Raw genomic sequence first — 16,256 nt, 5'->3', positions numbered from 1 at the left:
GGCAATTTGCTCAGCAAAAAGCTTATTTGGCCACACAGACATGGGGAAATGCTCGAATCAATCAATCAATCAATCAATCAAATCAAATCAAACTTTTTTGGTCGCATACACAGATTTGCAAGTGTTACGGCAGGTGCAGCGAAATGCTTGTGTGACTAGCTCCAACAATGCATTCAAATTTCTCCAAATACATTACGAATGAACAAATAATTAAACAAATCTAAACAACAAATCAAGAAATAACAATCCAAGTCTACATTAGAGTGAGCATGTGTTAGAATATAGACACGTGGTGTGGATAGACAGTAAATCGTTTGGAAAATAAAATGATATGTACAGTAGTAGGTATTATATTAGAATGAACTGAAAGAAAAAAAAAATATATATATATATATATACAGTTGAAGTCTGAAGTTTACATACACCTTAGCCAAATACATTTAAACTCAGTTTTTCACAATTCCTGACATTTAATCCTACTCAGAATTCCCTGTCATAGGTCAGTTAGGATCACCACTTTATTTTAAGAATGAGAAATGTCAGAATAATAGTAGAGAGAATTATTTATTTCAGCTTTAATATCTTTCATCACATTCCCAGTGGGTCAGCAGTGTACATACACTCAATTAGTCAGGATATGTGGGAACTCCATCAAGGCTGTTGGAAAAGCATTCCAGGTGAAGCTGGTTAAGAGAATGCCAAGAGTGTGCAAAGCTGTCATCAAGGCAAAGGGTGGCTACTTTGAAGAATCTCAAATATAAAATATATTTAGATTTGTTTAACACTTTTTTGATTTGTGTTATTTTATAGTTTTGATGTCTTCACTATTACTCTACATTGTAGAAAATAGTACAAATAAAGGAAAACCCTGGAATGAGGTGTGTCTAAAACTTTGACTGGTACTGTATATACTAGGGATGCACGATATATCAGTGAACATATCGTAATCGGCCGATATTAGCTAAAAATGACAACATCGGTATTGGCCAAAGTCTAGTTTAACGCTGATGTGCAAAACAGATGTCAAAGGTGACATGCATACCTATATAACGAAGGTACACACATTTTTGCGCTATACGTGCAACACAGCATTCCTAAACTAGCCCACAATGTCTGCTATGTGGATCGAGCAGTCAACAAGTCAAAATTTCAGCAAGACAACTCCAAGGCGAAATCTATTTAAGTCAAGATAACGGAATTCATTGCCCTTGACAAGCAACCGTTCTCTGTCGTGGGTGATGTTGGCTTTCGCCGACTGGTCGAACACCGGTATACACTACCAAGTGTGCTATTTTTCCGATATTGCCCCACCGCAGTTACACAGTAATAGTGTAACTGCTATTAGCTTCACGACATACATACTATGAAACGCAGTTTGAGTCTTTGCGTGTCAAAAAAGATACATCAGCACTGTCAAAGCTGAACAAAGAAATGAGGAATCAAGCAAACACCGGCCACAGACGATGCATTTACAATACCGCATTGGTAATAAAGCATCATTTGTTCGACCGCAACATCTGGGGTAGCTAGCTTTAGCTTGGTACCTAGCTAGCACCAATACAACCAGCCTGAAAACAATGACCAGTTAAAACTGCAGTCATTTTCATTATTCTTAGCAATGATTTAGGAATCCTTGTGAGTAAGTATTAGATAGGTTACCACTTGTTGTTCGCCTATTGAACTTCAGTTCATGAAAATAAATAGCTAGCCAGCTACTTTATCCTGTTGCCCAAAGCTAACGTTATAAGCAGCCAGCTAGCTTCATCTGACTAGTGAGGCTCGACTGGACCGGGTTATGTGTTGAATTTGTGGTTTGCCTTCAAAAAAAAGCATGTCATTGACACTGATGGAAATGAATACAAAAAGTAGAATTATGCCATACTTTTATTTTGAAGGCTAACCACAAAGTCCGCTATTGTGGCTAGTCCTTAGTGTTATTTGACGTGTATCGTTTTTGACACGTAAAGACCCAAACGGCGTTCCATAGAAATCCTGGTTGAGAATGAAACAACTGAACAAATGAACAACGAAACAGCACAGCAATTAAGTGAAAGAAATAGGTTTTGATTAGATTTTACTGTTCATTGGGACATACGTAAATGCCCCAAAAATAACTTTTTGGTCAGTGTGGTGTGTGTGTGTAACCTTTATTTTAAGAACAAATTCTTATTTACCATGACAGCCCGGACAACGCTGGGCCACTTGTGTGCCGCCTTATGGGACTCTCAATCACGGCCAGATGTGATACAGCCTGTATTCGAACCAGGTACGGAGATGCAGTGCCTTAGAGCAATGAGTCAATGTGTGTGTGTAAACGATTTAAATGTACTAGAACGCTTAAAAGGCCGCACATTTTTTTATATATCGGTATCGTTTTTTTTTGGCAAGGAAAATATCGGATATCGGTAAAAATGTCATATCGGTGCATCACTAGTATATACACAGTGAGTAAACAACATTATATGTAAACAGAATATGAGGTGACGATGAGGTGAGGTGAACATCTAATGGCATTCAGGAATCAATGTGCTACACAGCTGTGGGTCGATGTCAGGCGTTTACATAGTTTGTTCGGGGTCGGCACAGCGTACGGTTCTAGAAAAATCATGGGGGCTCTTCTAATGCCCGAAGTGTCAGAGCGGAACAAGCTGAGAAATAATTAGCACAAACAAAACGGCAAAACAAAAATCGCAACATTAGGAAATCAACTGTTAAGGAACATCTGAGACCGAAGCAAGCTGCTACCCGAGCATATGCTCCTAAGGTGTTGAGAACACTGCTCAATCTTCAGCCAGGCAAAGAAAATAGTCTATTTATAGCCATAGTCTCAACTCACTTCAACTTCACTGGTTCCTCAAGATGTGCAGTGATTGTACAATTTCTAATGCCCTCGCCAACAAGGGAGAGGGTCTCATTGACATCATGGAGACATAGAGCATGTAAAACATGCAACATTGGCTTAAATCAACTTTAATCAACCCCTGTGAAGTGGTTTTGTCATATGGACAACTTTGACATGGAAATGGGATGATGTGAACTCTTGGTGGATATGTCCTGATGTCTAATGCGATATACAGTGCCTTCAAAAAGTATTCATACCCCTTGACTTATTCCACGTTTTGTTGTGTTACAGCCTGAATTCAAAACCGATTAAATAGATTTTTGTGTCACCCATCTACACACAATAACACATAATGACAAAGTGAAAACATGTATTTATTTTTTGGTGCAAATGTGTGTAAAATGAAATACAAAAACATCTCATTTAAATACACTACTGTTCAACGGTTTGGGCTCACTTAGAAATGTCCTTGTTTTGGAAAGAGAAGCACATTTTTTTGTCCATTAAAATAACATCAAATTGATCAGAAATACAGTGTAGATTGTTAATGTCGTAAATGACTATTGTAGCTGGAAAAGGCAGATTTTTTTATTTAATATCTACATAGGCATACAGAGGCCCATTATCAGAAACCATCGCTTCTGTGTTCCAATGGCACGTTGTTTTAGCTAATCCAAGTTTATAATTTTAAAAGGCTAATTGATCATTAGAAAACCCTTTTGCAATTATGTTAGCAGAGCTGAAAACTGTTCTGATTAAAGAAGCAATAAAACTGTCATTCTTTAGACTAGTTGAGTAACTGGAGCATCAGCATTTGTGGGTTCGACTACAGGCTCAAAATGGCCAGAAACAAAGTACATTCTTCTGAAACTCGTCAGTTTAGCTAACATTTCCCTAGCCTAATTGTCACCAAATATCCAAAAGGGAGATTCAGTGAAAACAAAAATCTGGCATTGATTGATTGATGTATCTAGACAAGTCCCACATGTCTCAAAGCAGCACTATGGCGCTGTCCCAATCAAAACGGTGCTGAAATGATCATCTAGGTACGGTTGGATATGACTTTGGGAGTTTCAGTATAAGCAATCATTTGATACATGCCTTCAATTGCATTAGCCTACTTTATTCCACTATTTTCATCATTCAGTTGATCATAACTAAGGTGAGTTTCTCTCTCTGTCGGCTCTTTCTAGGCCCAATGGCTGTTTCCTTGTCTCCTCACCCCGCCAAGTTGTTTATCAACACCAGTTTAAAGAAAATGACCAATCTGCTGCTGCGTATGTTGTGTATATTGTGGAATTGCATTGGTGCGACATTGGGAGAAAATATTGTAATTTTTTGAAAAGTGTTCCCGGACAGTTCATGCAACTTATGTGACTTTTTAAGCAATTGTTTACTCCGGAACTTATTTAGGCTTGCCATAACAAAGGGGATGAATACTTATTGACTCGAGACATTTGAGCGTTTCATTTTTTATTCATTAGTAAAAATATTTTTTATTTGATATTATGGGGTATTGTTTGTAGGCCAGTGCCAAAATATCTAAATGTAATCAATTTTAAATGCAGGCTGTAACACAACAAAATGTGGAAAAAGACAAGGGGTGTGAATACTTCCTGAAGGCACTGTAGGCTAAGCCTACAGTCATAAGAAAATGCAAGACGTGATGTGAACTTCAACCGTTGGTGTTAATGAACTAAAAACAACCTCATATTTCTGTTAACCCATTACAGTCTAAGCTTGAGGGGGAGGGGGGGTGCTAGAGCAAAATAATGTTTGTGAGGGTCTCGTGTTTCCAAGGAGGGGTAATATTAGTGTGTAGCCCAAACTTTTGGGACGCTACAGACAGAAGTTGGCAGATTGGCTGTACCGACTTCAGACGAGTCCAAAAACGCTTGCGGGGGTTGTAGAGCAAAACAGAGAACACCATCGTGTTTGTGAGAGTCTCTTCTTTACATAGCTTTGTAGGCCAAACTGTGCGGACACTACAGATGATTTTGTGAGTAGGTCGATTTTCGGGAGGTCTCATGGTCTGACAAACGCCGCTCTGGCTCTGTTACCTTTTACAGAAGATGCAAAAGTGCCACATTGGCAGATGTGGGGGATTGAGACGCATCCAATACAAAAACAACAGATATCTAGCTTAAACTGACATATCTGTATGTTTAAAAAAAATAGTATTATGCTAATTAGATTTCCACGGTGGCGCGGACATCGACTCTAGGGGGTTTTAACTATAATTTTGAGCTTCCATGAAACAGACATATTCATGATAATGTTTATGGCCCCATGCTATACACTGAGTGTACAAAACATTAAGAACACCTGCTCTTTCCATGACATAGACTGACCAGGTGAATCCAAGTGAAAGCTATGATCCCTTATTGATGTCACTAGTTAAATCAACTTCAATCAGTGTAGATGAAGGGGAAGAGACAGGATAAAGAAGGATTTTTAGTCTGGAAACAATTGAGAAATGGATTGTGTATGTGTGCGGTTCAGAGGGTGAATGGACAAGACAAAATAATTTAGTTCCTTTAAACGGTGTATGGTAGTAGGTGCCAGGCACACCGGTTTGAGTGTGTCAAGAACTGCAATGCTGCTGGGTTTTTCACACTCAACAGTTTCCCATGTGTATCATGAATGGCCATCACCCAAAGGACATCTAGACAACTTGACATTGGAGTCAACATGGGCCAGCATCCCTGTGGAATGTTTTCGACACCTCGTCCATGCCACGACGAATTGAGGCTGTTCTGAGGGCAAAAGGGTGCAACAATATTAGAATGTTTCGTTCACTCACACTTAATGTTTATCATCAAATTAATAAGACAGGGAGGAATGTGGAATGGCTTAACATTCATGCAGCACTTTAAGTCCAATCAAGATGTCTGATGGAGAAACTGCAGCTTCCTTCCTCTCAGGCCATATAACCCTCTCAAGCCCAAGTCTAAACTGAATTCATGGCTGTCCTCTCAAGCCCTAGTCTAAACTGAATGAATGGCTGTTATCTCAAGCCCTACTCTAAACTGAATTCATGGCTGTCCTCTCAAGCCCTAGTCTAAACTGAATGCATGGCTGTCCTCTCAAGCCCTAGTCTTAACTGAATTCATGGCTGTCCTCTCAAGCCCTAGTCTTAACTGAATTCATGGCTGTCATCTCAAGCCCTAGTCTAAACTGAATGCATGGCTGTCCTCTCAAGCCCTAGTCTTAACTGAATTAATGGCTGTCCTCTCAAGCCCTAGTCTAAACTGAATGCATGGCTGTCCTCTCAAGCCCTAGTCTAAACTGAATGCATGGCTGTCCTCTCAAGCCCTAGTCTAAACTGAATGCATGGCTGTCCTCTCAAGCCCTAGTCTAAACTGAATTCATGCTGTCCTACCCTTCTTCTACTGTTGTGTATTGCTACTGTCCACACCTGTCATAACTATGGAAGTTTATTTCAGTCTCCCGGGAATACAGAGTGGGTTACCTCATATAATCAAGAGTCCATGAAAGCCTTGTAATTATCTGTGCCTATAGTCCTCACATACAGTGCCTTAAGAAAGTATTCATACCCCTGGACTCATTCCACATTTTGTTGTGTTACAGCCTGAATTCAAAATAGATTCAATATTTTTTTCCTCATCCATGTACACACAATATCCCATAATGACAAAGTGAAAATGTGTTTTTCGATTTAAAAAAATAATTTCTAAAAAATGAAATACCTAATTTACATAAGTATTTACACCCCTTTGCAATGACACTCCCCGACCCTGAATTCAGGCTGTAACACAACAAAATGTATAATAAGTCAAGGGGTATGAATACTTTGTACTCTGCAGGGGTGCACTGCAGGCACTCATCTGAATAGAGGTATTTATTCAGGAATTTAAAGTGCAATTAAAATAGGGTCTGAAGGTGATGTGCTCATTAGCATAACACATTGAAATTGTTTATTTCCCCCATTGTGCATATGCAATGGTCTCTCACCAGAATCCATATTTCAATTTGTCATTACAAATATTTGCAATGTTTGACCTTGTCTATAATTTCCTTTCAAGCCAAATGGGAAAACAGTAGCTCAGATGATAAAGAAATATATAGAAGGAGTAATATGAGTCATTTTGTGTTCGTGGAAGACTATTAAACATGTATCACATTGAAGTAAGATTTATTGAAAATATCAGCGAGATTCATGGCTCTTTCTGGGAGATACCCACACTTCCAGTGAATGATATATCAAGCACTCAACTCAGGCTATAAGATATTATGCCAGCTATAAAATCAAGACATAGGGCTTGTAAATGAATAGCTTGAACTGGATCACCAAAGACAAACAGCTCTTATCAGTGCTCATTTTTCATGAACCTAACGTTATCTAATTTGCTCAGTTGGACTTGTTTGGGAAGGCAAATTAGTGAACATTATATGGGCAACAGACCGAAGAGAAACTCATTATTCCTCTCGCATTATCGCTATAAAACCGACAAAAAAGGAGGTTGTTGTTCCTGTTCTCAGTGGGAGGCTGAAGCTTGTGCCTCATCCAGCTTGTGGAAGGACCCCTTCTCCGCGTCCAAGGCCGTGCCTGATATTCAGTGACGGGATGTCATGACTGCTCCAGCTGTCAGGCGCACAGCTGTTCACTTTCCCCTCGAGTGAGCAGCGCTGCCCGCTTTTGCCCTACAGCGAGAGCGGGGAGGATTCTGACAAGGTCCACTGGAGAAGGCGGCCCGATCCGGCAATGCAAACAAGGAGTCTGCCGTAATATTAACAATCTCAATCCCTGTTATTGTCTATAGGATATCTTTGTCTCTAGTCTCATGTTCCCTGTGCCACACCTTTCATACAACAGTGTGATGTCATTTCTAACTTGATAATATCTGTAGTACCCTTAGAAATGGTACACATTCTGGCCACACGATGTATCCGAGAAAAAGAACACAGCCGGTCCATCTTTTAAAAAATCGATGGTAATGCATTTGCAGCTTTTGTCGGAGAGGGACTAGTCCAACATTTATCAGGTTGAATAATGCGGGAAAGGATAATTGACTTTCAGAGTTGCGTTGTTGGAGGGTGTTTAAAATACACTGCTGGAATGGAATAGGCAGCCACTCAAAAATAAATAGGCTGTGTGCCTACGATAATTAACTCTCCAATGCGTGAGATAACGATTGCTGGCAGGCTAAAGTAATGGACAGATTTTTGGCAAATTCGAAAGCGGTGGTTGAGAGAACAGTGTGCTACACGACGCCCTTGGCTTTTCGTACGAGCCTGCTCATCTACACACATACAGTATGATGATTGATGTTCGGCCCTTTGGCCTGGGAGGACATTTTCTCTGCCTTGACTCTCTTGACACCCCCGCTGCTGCATATCTTTTGGGGGAGTCTGGAGGTGCTAAGGGGACCGTATTGATTGAAAATGGAAGCAGTAACTTATGATGAGTGGAGGCCGGCTATATAATGACACAGGATGAGACCCAGATGCAGACACAGGAGGCAGATGATTCAAGTCTCAGAGATGTTTTATATACAAGTGGTAGGCAAATGGCAAGTCCAGGACAGGCAGAGATCAGTAATCCTAATAAGAGTCAAGCAGGTAGCAGGCAAAAACAGTTTGGAACCGGGAAGACTAGAACACAGTCTAGAGAGAAGGAAAAACATGCTAGGACGACTTGACGAGACAAGACAAACTGGCAACAGACAGACAGGAAATGCAGGTATAAATGCACAGGGGAGAATGGGGAAAATAGGAGACACCTGGTGGGGGTAGAGACAAGCACAAGACAGGTGAAATAGATCAGGGTGTAACAGGCTAAATCAAATTTGGAGATTAATCGGCTAACGGTGGTGTCGTTACGGTTCTGATGGGTGAATTAATAAGGCAATTAAATGAGTAGTTGTTACAGTGTTGCGGCGTGGCCCCAACAAGCTAACCCCGGATCAGTAAATGAGCGCTAAAAAGGCCCATTCATCATCTCTCTCCACACACTGTCTCTGACCCCAGGCATTTACATTTATCATTATGGAGTTTAGGATCTGCAGAGTTGACACAGTGAATGGGAATATCTGGCATTCCGGTGTCTTGTCTGACGTTCAAATGGTGAATATGGAAATATGGAATTCTTGGGAAAGCCTTGTGAAAGAATCATCACATTTAGCCAACTTCAGTAAAGGATATTTAAAAATAAATACATGATTTATCTAGGTAAGTCAGTTAAGAACAGTGGGTTAACTGCCTTTTTCAGGAGCAGAATGACACATGTTTACCTTGTCAGCTCAAGGTTTTGATCCAGCAACCTTTCGGTTATTGGCCCAGCGCTGTAACCACTAGGCTACCTGCCGCTCCAGTTGAGGCTGAAGATATTATGGACTGATTTCTGGATCTAAATTCTTATCGCGGGGATATACGAACAAGTATTCTTGGCTATAGCAAAAATGCTAATGTCAGCAAAATGATCTTTGTGCCAAATCTACACACACACACACACACACACACACACACACACACACACACACACACACACACACACACCATTGATACACAGTGTCACTATGACCCTCGTGCTCCATATGGTCAAGTAGAGGGCAGAGAAAATAAGCAGTGGACTCCCTGTGTGACTGCAGCTTGGCAGCCGATGAGCTACGGGGCCCATGGTGCTAGTGAGAGAGGGGGAGTGTTGTACAAATATTCCAAGGTCCTTCAGTAAAAAACTGACAGCTACACTAGCTATCTTTGGATGTTCTCTATGCTGCTCCTACTACTAGACACACCCGCTAAAACAATCTTTATTAACTGTATAAGGTATCCATCATATTTTTCATGACCTGCCTGACAACCACAGGCCTGTCATATTAGCCATTTTCTCATCACTGTCACCGGTACACACATATTCACCTATACTGTACACACTGCTGCTATTACTATTATTATTATTATTTATCCTGCTGCCCAGTCACTTTTACTGCTGCCTAAAGGTACATACCACTGCTGGGTTGCATGCAGATTAGCATTGAGATACAAAGGTCCCACTAATGTCACTGCTGGGGCCAAAAGTAGCAGCTTTCACATTCGCCTTGCGAAAGACAATAAACTACACGGGCATTCTGAAGCTGTCAAGTCAGCTGGTATCTTCACAGCCATCTGACAGCTGATATATGAAGCAGCTTTTTTCCCTCCATATCCTCCCGTATGCGGCCTCTACCCAGGGGGCCTTTCCCATTTCTCTCAGTGCCAGAGTTTAATGCATACATGCCCCATTATCAATGGGAAAAATAGCTGCCAGTCTTTTGTCAAATACTGTGGTGCGTCCGGTAGCGCAAAGCAATCACTTTATGTCTTTGTATCGTACGCAAAGAGAATGGAGAGTCTAGTGAGTCTAGCAACTTTCTAATATTTGTTCTGCAAGTTTCCCAGAGCCCCAGAAATGTCAGTGAACATTTCAGTTAATCTTCTTTAGGTGGGAATTGGGATCGTGAGAGCGCTACAGTGCTCATCAACCAATTTCTTCATCAGGGGCAGCTGAAATGAGCGTACGGCGTTAGCAGGGAGGGCAGAAGAGTAGATGTCTTAAACACTCAGTATGTCATTTTGAGGTGGTTAGGGTTGTAAAGGAGTATGATGAAGATTGAAACTGTTTAAAATTCAACACTGAATGTCTAGCACTGACTAATATATTGATCAGTAGGGATGTGCATCGATCCCTTTCAAATGAATTCGATATATATCGGTGTGATTTGGGTTTGATTAGAGGAACGAATCGATGCAATTCACTAACATTTGTTACATTAACACATTCATTTTCCAATTTAAATTATAATCTACTGCTGATGGAGCTCATGAGATGGGCCACTCTACGATGGATCTGTCTGAGCCAACTTCTGTGTGTGTGTGTGTGTGTGTATGTGTGTGTGTGTGTGTGTATGTGTGTACCACCCCACTATCAGTTGAGGGGACAATGTTTGCTTTCCCACCCATTAAAAATCTTAAGAGTTAGTAATTTATTGGAAAATATTTGCCAATGAATACAGAGCACAACTTTGTATTTCAACCCCTTCTCATAATGTAATGGTTTAGACCGTTTGGAAGTTTTGACGGACTCGGAGTGAACTCTTCTTCTCCAACTTTAGGCAGTGCGAGTTGCAAAAGTGATTGCTGTCCTTATTATCCTTGTTATGAAATGATTAACTTTACCCTTTTCATCAAAAAATTACATATATACTGATGGTTACAAGTGGAATGATGTTGGCCTGTTTAAATATGAAACTATTTGTGAAAAGATTAAATGTAATTTTAGCTTCTTAAATGAGAGAACGGTTTGCCATAGAGAAACTCTGCTCACCCAGAGGCCCCGCTCAAGTGAACAGACATTGGTTGTAAACTATGAAACACGCCCTTCTCTTCACCCGGATATAAGCCTGTTGAGGAAGATCCAACTTTGTGTTCTAAGGACGAGAGGACGTCGGTCCCCACGTTGAAAGGGCTAAGACAAGAACCTAACGAAATTAGCATCGAATTTCAACGTGAAGATGATGATCAACACGCCCAAAGATGAATTTCAACTATACCAGCCAGAATAAAGCATGAGCTAAAAGTATGGCAACTTGATGTGAACTTTGAAGTCTTATTCACTAAAGAAGTGATACCTCCTTGCCGATTGAGTTAGCCGCAGCAATTTGTAAACGTGGGCTAGAAGAGGACGGACAGAGTATCCATTCTACCACACTCCAATTCACGACATCCATGCTGGATAACCCGGCCTTCCATCTATGACCAATCTACTGAAGCGCAGCTCAGAGTAAATATTTATTGCATTTTCCTTTTTCAAGTGGGCGTTATTTAGAATGCATAAGATACTGTATTTACGATAGCATAGCTTCTGTGCCCGGCCCGCCACAGGAGTCGCTGGTGCGTGATGAGACAAGGATATCCCTACCGGCCAAACCCTCCCTAACCCGGACAACGCTAGGCCAATTGTGCGTTGCCCCACAGATGTCTCTGGTGGCACAGCTGGTGCTGCAGTACAGCGCCCTTAACCACTGCGCCACCCGGGAGGCCCGAGAAATTATTTTATAGAATAGCATGTCATATCACTTAATCCGGCATAGTCAAAGACATGACACAAGCAAAACAAAATAAATACTTTTGATGATGGTAAACCTGAACAATCAAAATAAAATCATACGTAAGATTGGTTAGGGGTGCCACGTATCAATGCACTCACATCTGAAAAATTTGAACCGGGTTGGGACCGGTGAATCGTTACATCTGTGTTGATCAGCTTTCAAGAGTTAGACCCCAAAGTCCCTCAAGGCAAGTCATCAGTCAACTGGTTTCTCATTGCTAGACATTGCAATCTCAACAAAGAATGACAAGGGAATCATTCTCATTGCCTGTCTCTGTCATAGTTGACTGATGTAATGTTCGCAAGCCAGAATAAGGTAGACTGAATAAAACACTATTTGAAGGCGGAACAGACAAATAAGTGAAACGGCTTTTGATCTTTGTGAAGAGAAACCTGCAAATGGATGCTAACCCGTTATTTAAAAAACTAACATCTCCAAAACCTGCCTAAATGACAATCACCCTGTAGCACTAACATCTACAATTATGAAGTGCTTTGAAAGGCAGGCAAGTGTGCATAGAGTCAGTGCAGATAGTCTGGGTTACCATTAATTATGACACACATCAACACCATCATCCCTGACACCATGGGCCCACTTCAATTTGCATACCGCCCCAACATATCCACAGATGACACAATCTCAATTGCACTTCACAATGCCCTCTCCCAAAAGGGGAAATAACTGTGTGAGAATGTTGTTAATAGACTACAGTGCAGCGTTCAAAACCACAGTCCCCTCCAAGCTCATCACCAAGCTGGGGACTCTGGGAATGATCACCTCCTTCTGTAACTGGATCCTGGACTTCCAGACGGGACGCGCCCCAGGTGGTTTGGGTAGGTAACAACACCTCTGCCATACTGACCCTCAAGACTGGGGCCTCTCAAGGGTGTGTGCTTAGTCCCTTCTGTACTCCCTGTTCACACACAACTGTGTGGCCACGCAAGACTCCAACACCATCATCATGTTTGCTGACGACACGATGTGGGTAGGCCTGATCACCGACGGCAATGAGACTGAGAAGTGTGGTGCCATGACAACAATCTCTCCCTAAAGTAAGACCAAGGAGCTAATTGTGGACTACAGCAGAAAGGATGAGAATACATCCTCATCCACATCGACAGGGCGGTAGTGGAGTGGGTCGAGAGTTTCAAGTTCCTTGGCATCCACATCACTAAAGACTTAACATGGTCCACACACACCCGGAAAGTCATGAAGAGCGATTCTTCCCCCTAAGGAGACTGAAAATATTTATCATCAGGCCATGGATCCTCAAAAAGTTGGCGAGGACAGCCCAGTACATCTCTGGAGCCGAGCTCCCTGCCATCAAGGACCTCTATAACAGGTGGTACCTGAAAAATTTCCAAAGACTTCAGCCACCCAAGCCATAGACTGTTCACTCTGCTACCATCCTGCAAACGTTATCGGAGCATCGGCTCTCAGACCAACAGGCTCAGAAACAGCTTCTACCCCCAAGTCATAACACTCCTAAATGGCCATAGTACTGCTATATAGTTAATTAATGGTAACCAAGACTATCTGCACTGACTCTATGCACACTCATGAGACTTTACAGTGCATTCGGAAAGTATTCAGACCCCTTGACTTTTTCCACATATTGTTGCTTCACAGCCTTATTCGAATATGGATTAAATAAAACATTTTCCTCATGAATCCACACACAATACCCCATCATGACAAAATTAAAACAGGTTTTTAGAAATGTTTGAAATGTATTAAAAATACAACTTGTTTGGAGTCCACCTGTGGTAAATTAAATTGATTGGACATCATTTGGAAAGGCACACACCTGTCAAGGTCACCACCATACAAGGTCCCACAGTTAACAGTGCGTGTCAAAAACCAAGCCATGAGGTCAAAGCAATTGCCCATAGTGCTCCAAGACAGGATTGTGTCGAGGCACAGATCTGGGGAAGGGTACCAAAACAATTCTGCAGCATTGAAGGTCCCTAAGAACACAGTAGCCTCTATCATTCTTAAATGGAAGCAATTTGGAACAATCAAGACTTTAAGTGGCCACCCGGCCAAACTAAGCAATAGGGAGAGAAGGGCCTTGGTCAAGGAGGTGACCAAGAACCCGATTGTCACTCTGACAGAGCTCCAAAGTTCCTCTGTGGAGATGGGAGAACCTTCCAGAAGGACAACCATCTCTGCAGCACTCCACCAATCAGGCCTTTATGGCAGAGTGGCCAGACAGAAGCCACTCCTTAGTAAAAGGCACATGACAGCCCACTATGAGTTTGCAAAAAGGCACCTAATGACTCTCAGAACATGAGAAACAAGATAATCTGGTATGATAAAACCAAGATTGAACTCGTTGACCTGAATGACAAGCGTCTGGAGGAAACCTGGCCCCATCCCTACGGTGAAGCATCATGCTGTGGAGATGTGTTTCAGCGGCAGGGACTGGGAGAATTGTCAGGATCAAGGGAAAGATGAACGGAGCAAAGTACAGAGAGATCATAGATGAAAACTTGCTCTAGAGTGCTCAGGACCTCAGACTGGGGCAAAGGTTCAACTTCCAACAAGACGATGACCCTAAGCACACAGCCAAGACAATGCAGGAGTGGCTTCGGGACATGTCCTTGAGAGGCCCAGCCAGAACGCGGACTTGAACCGATCATACATCTCTGGAGAGACCTGAACATTTCTCATCCAACTGTCATGACGTTGCCCTCTTTGGGTACAGCAAGCCCCATCCCCCTCTCCCTGCCTCCTTCAACTAGGCTGCTGTGGTCAGAGAGGTCGTAAATTCCAGGAAGATCTTGCCTCATGGACACACAGTATAGAGAAAGAGTGAAGTTTCATAGAGAACAAAGGAATTTCTTCCACCTCACAGAACTTGAGGTCCGATCAACATTTATGTTCCGGAGAAGGTATAAAAGTTTGTGAAGAATCCAGCTAAGAACTGGTCCGTTTGATACAACTTGGTAAAACTCATGGGAGACGGTGCGGACACATTACCATAATGCTGTTTATATACTGTAATAGCCTCAGATATGAGGTTTACACATAATTGTTGTATAAGATGAATGAGTGAGGATGATACTGTTTTTAAAATTGTGTAATGTGATTTTGGACTGTTTAATGAAGGAAACTCCAATTCCCTTTTGAGTTTAACTAAATCAGAGGACCGCCCATGAGCCCAGTTAGCATCAGGCATCCTGGGACAGGCCCTTTTCTGCAACTTCTGAATAAAACCCCAACTTTGAGAAATTCTCAACAGACCATGTTTTTCTCCATTACGAGAGGACAAAGGTTATAGACCATGTTTTTCTCCATTACGAGAGGACAAAGGTTACAGACCATGTTTTCTCTCAATCACGAGAGGACAAAGGTTTCAGACCATTGCTGAATCTTTTAACCATACCACGTGGTTAAACTCTTACACTATCGATATCGACAGAATAAGAACAAGTCTTTGATATTAATTACTCGTCTGCAGCTAGGAATTTGGTATCATTGAAGGTGAAGAATGAAAAGGCCCCTCCGAGACATCCATTCTACAACAACATGAATGAATGTCACTCTGAACTACCCATGACAGAGAGAGCGAGAGGACGGAAACTCTCCAATGGAAACTAACTTTTCAACAGCGATCAAGAAGACACACTGAGCGTAAATATATATATTGATTGCAATTGTTCCCGCATGAGTGAGCATTCATGTGTAAAGGATTAGCATTTCAATTGTTATAATTATCAACTCTGTAGTGACTTCTCAGTCGACCCCCACTTCCCCTTTTGTCTAACAAGCAGCCATGCCAGTTTAGCCCACTAGGGCACATTCCCCTATCATTTCTTGTAACCAAATTTACTTTGTTTGTTTGTGTGTGCACTTCTGTGATTGTTTAGTTAGTTAATAAATGAATGATTTAAGACAATTGATGTATGGATGACTCATAGAGAAGACTGGGTTCATGCAGATAAGCAAATATTTACGACGTTTGGAATGAGACTAACATGAAGTAAAGTAAATCATTCATTAATTCAAATACTAATTGATCAGATATAAAATATGTGAAAAGTTATATTAGGAAATTATAACTTTGTAATCTGAATATTTTCCTTGGTGCCCCGACTTCCTAGTTAATTACAGTTACATGATTAATCAGTTTAATCGCGTAATACTAATTACAGAGAATCTTTGATAAAAACTAAAACTGTAACGTAACAAAATGGGGAAAAAGTCAAGGGGTCTCAATACTTTCCCAATGTACTGCATGATGTATGTACACACTCTCACACAAAACCCACAAATATTCACATACTCTACATACGCACGCA

The 16,256-nt window shown here is 41.4% G+C and overlaps 1 protein-coding gene across 40 annotated transcripts in view; it reads right to left on the bottom strand.

Moving 5' to 3' along the window:
- Nucleotides 1–16,256, bottom strand: part of LOC110500605 (receptor-type tyrosine-protein phosphatase delta) — a 589,354-nt gene that overhangs the window by 248,820 nt on the left and 324,278 nt on the right. The window lies entirely within an intron of this gene.

This window comes from Oncorhynchus mykiss, chromosome 21 (assembly GCF_013265735.2).
Source record: "Oncorhynchus mykiss isolate Arlee chromosome 21, USDA_OmykA_1.1, whole genome shotgun sequence".
Classification (NCBI taxonomy): Eukaryota; Metazoa; Chordata; class Actinopteri; order Salmoniformes; family Salmonidae; genus Oncorhynchus; species Oncorhynchus mykiss.
Note: the sequence above shows the minus strand (reverse complement) of the source record. Positions and strands in the feature narration are given on the sequence as shown.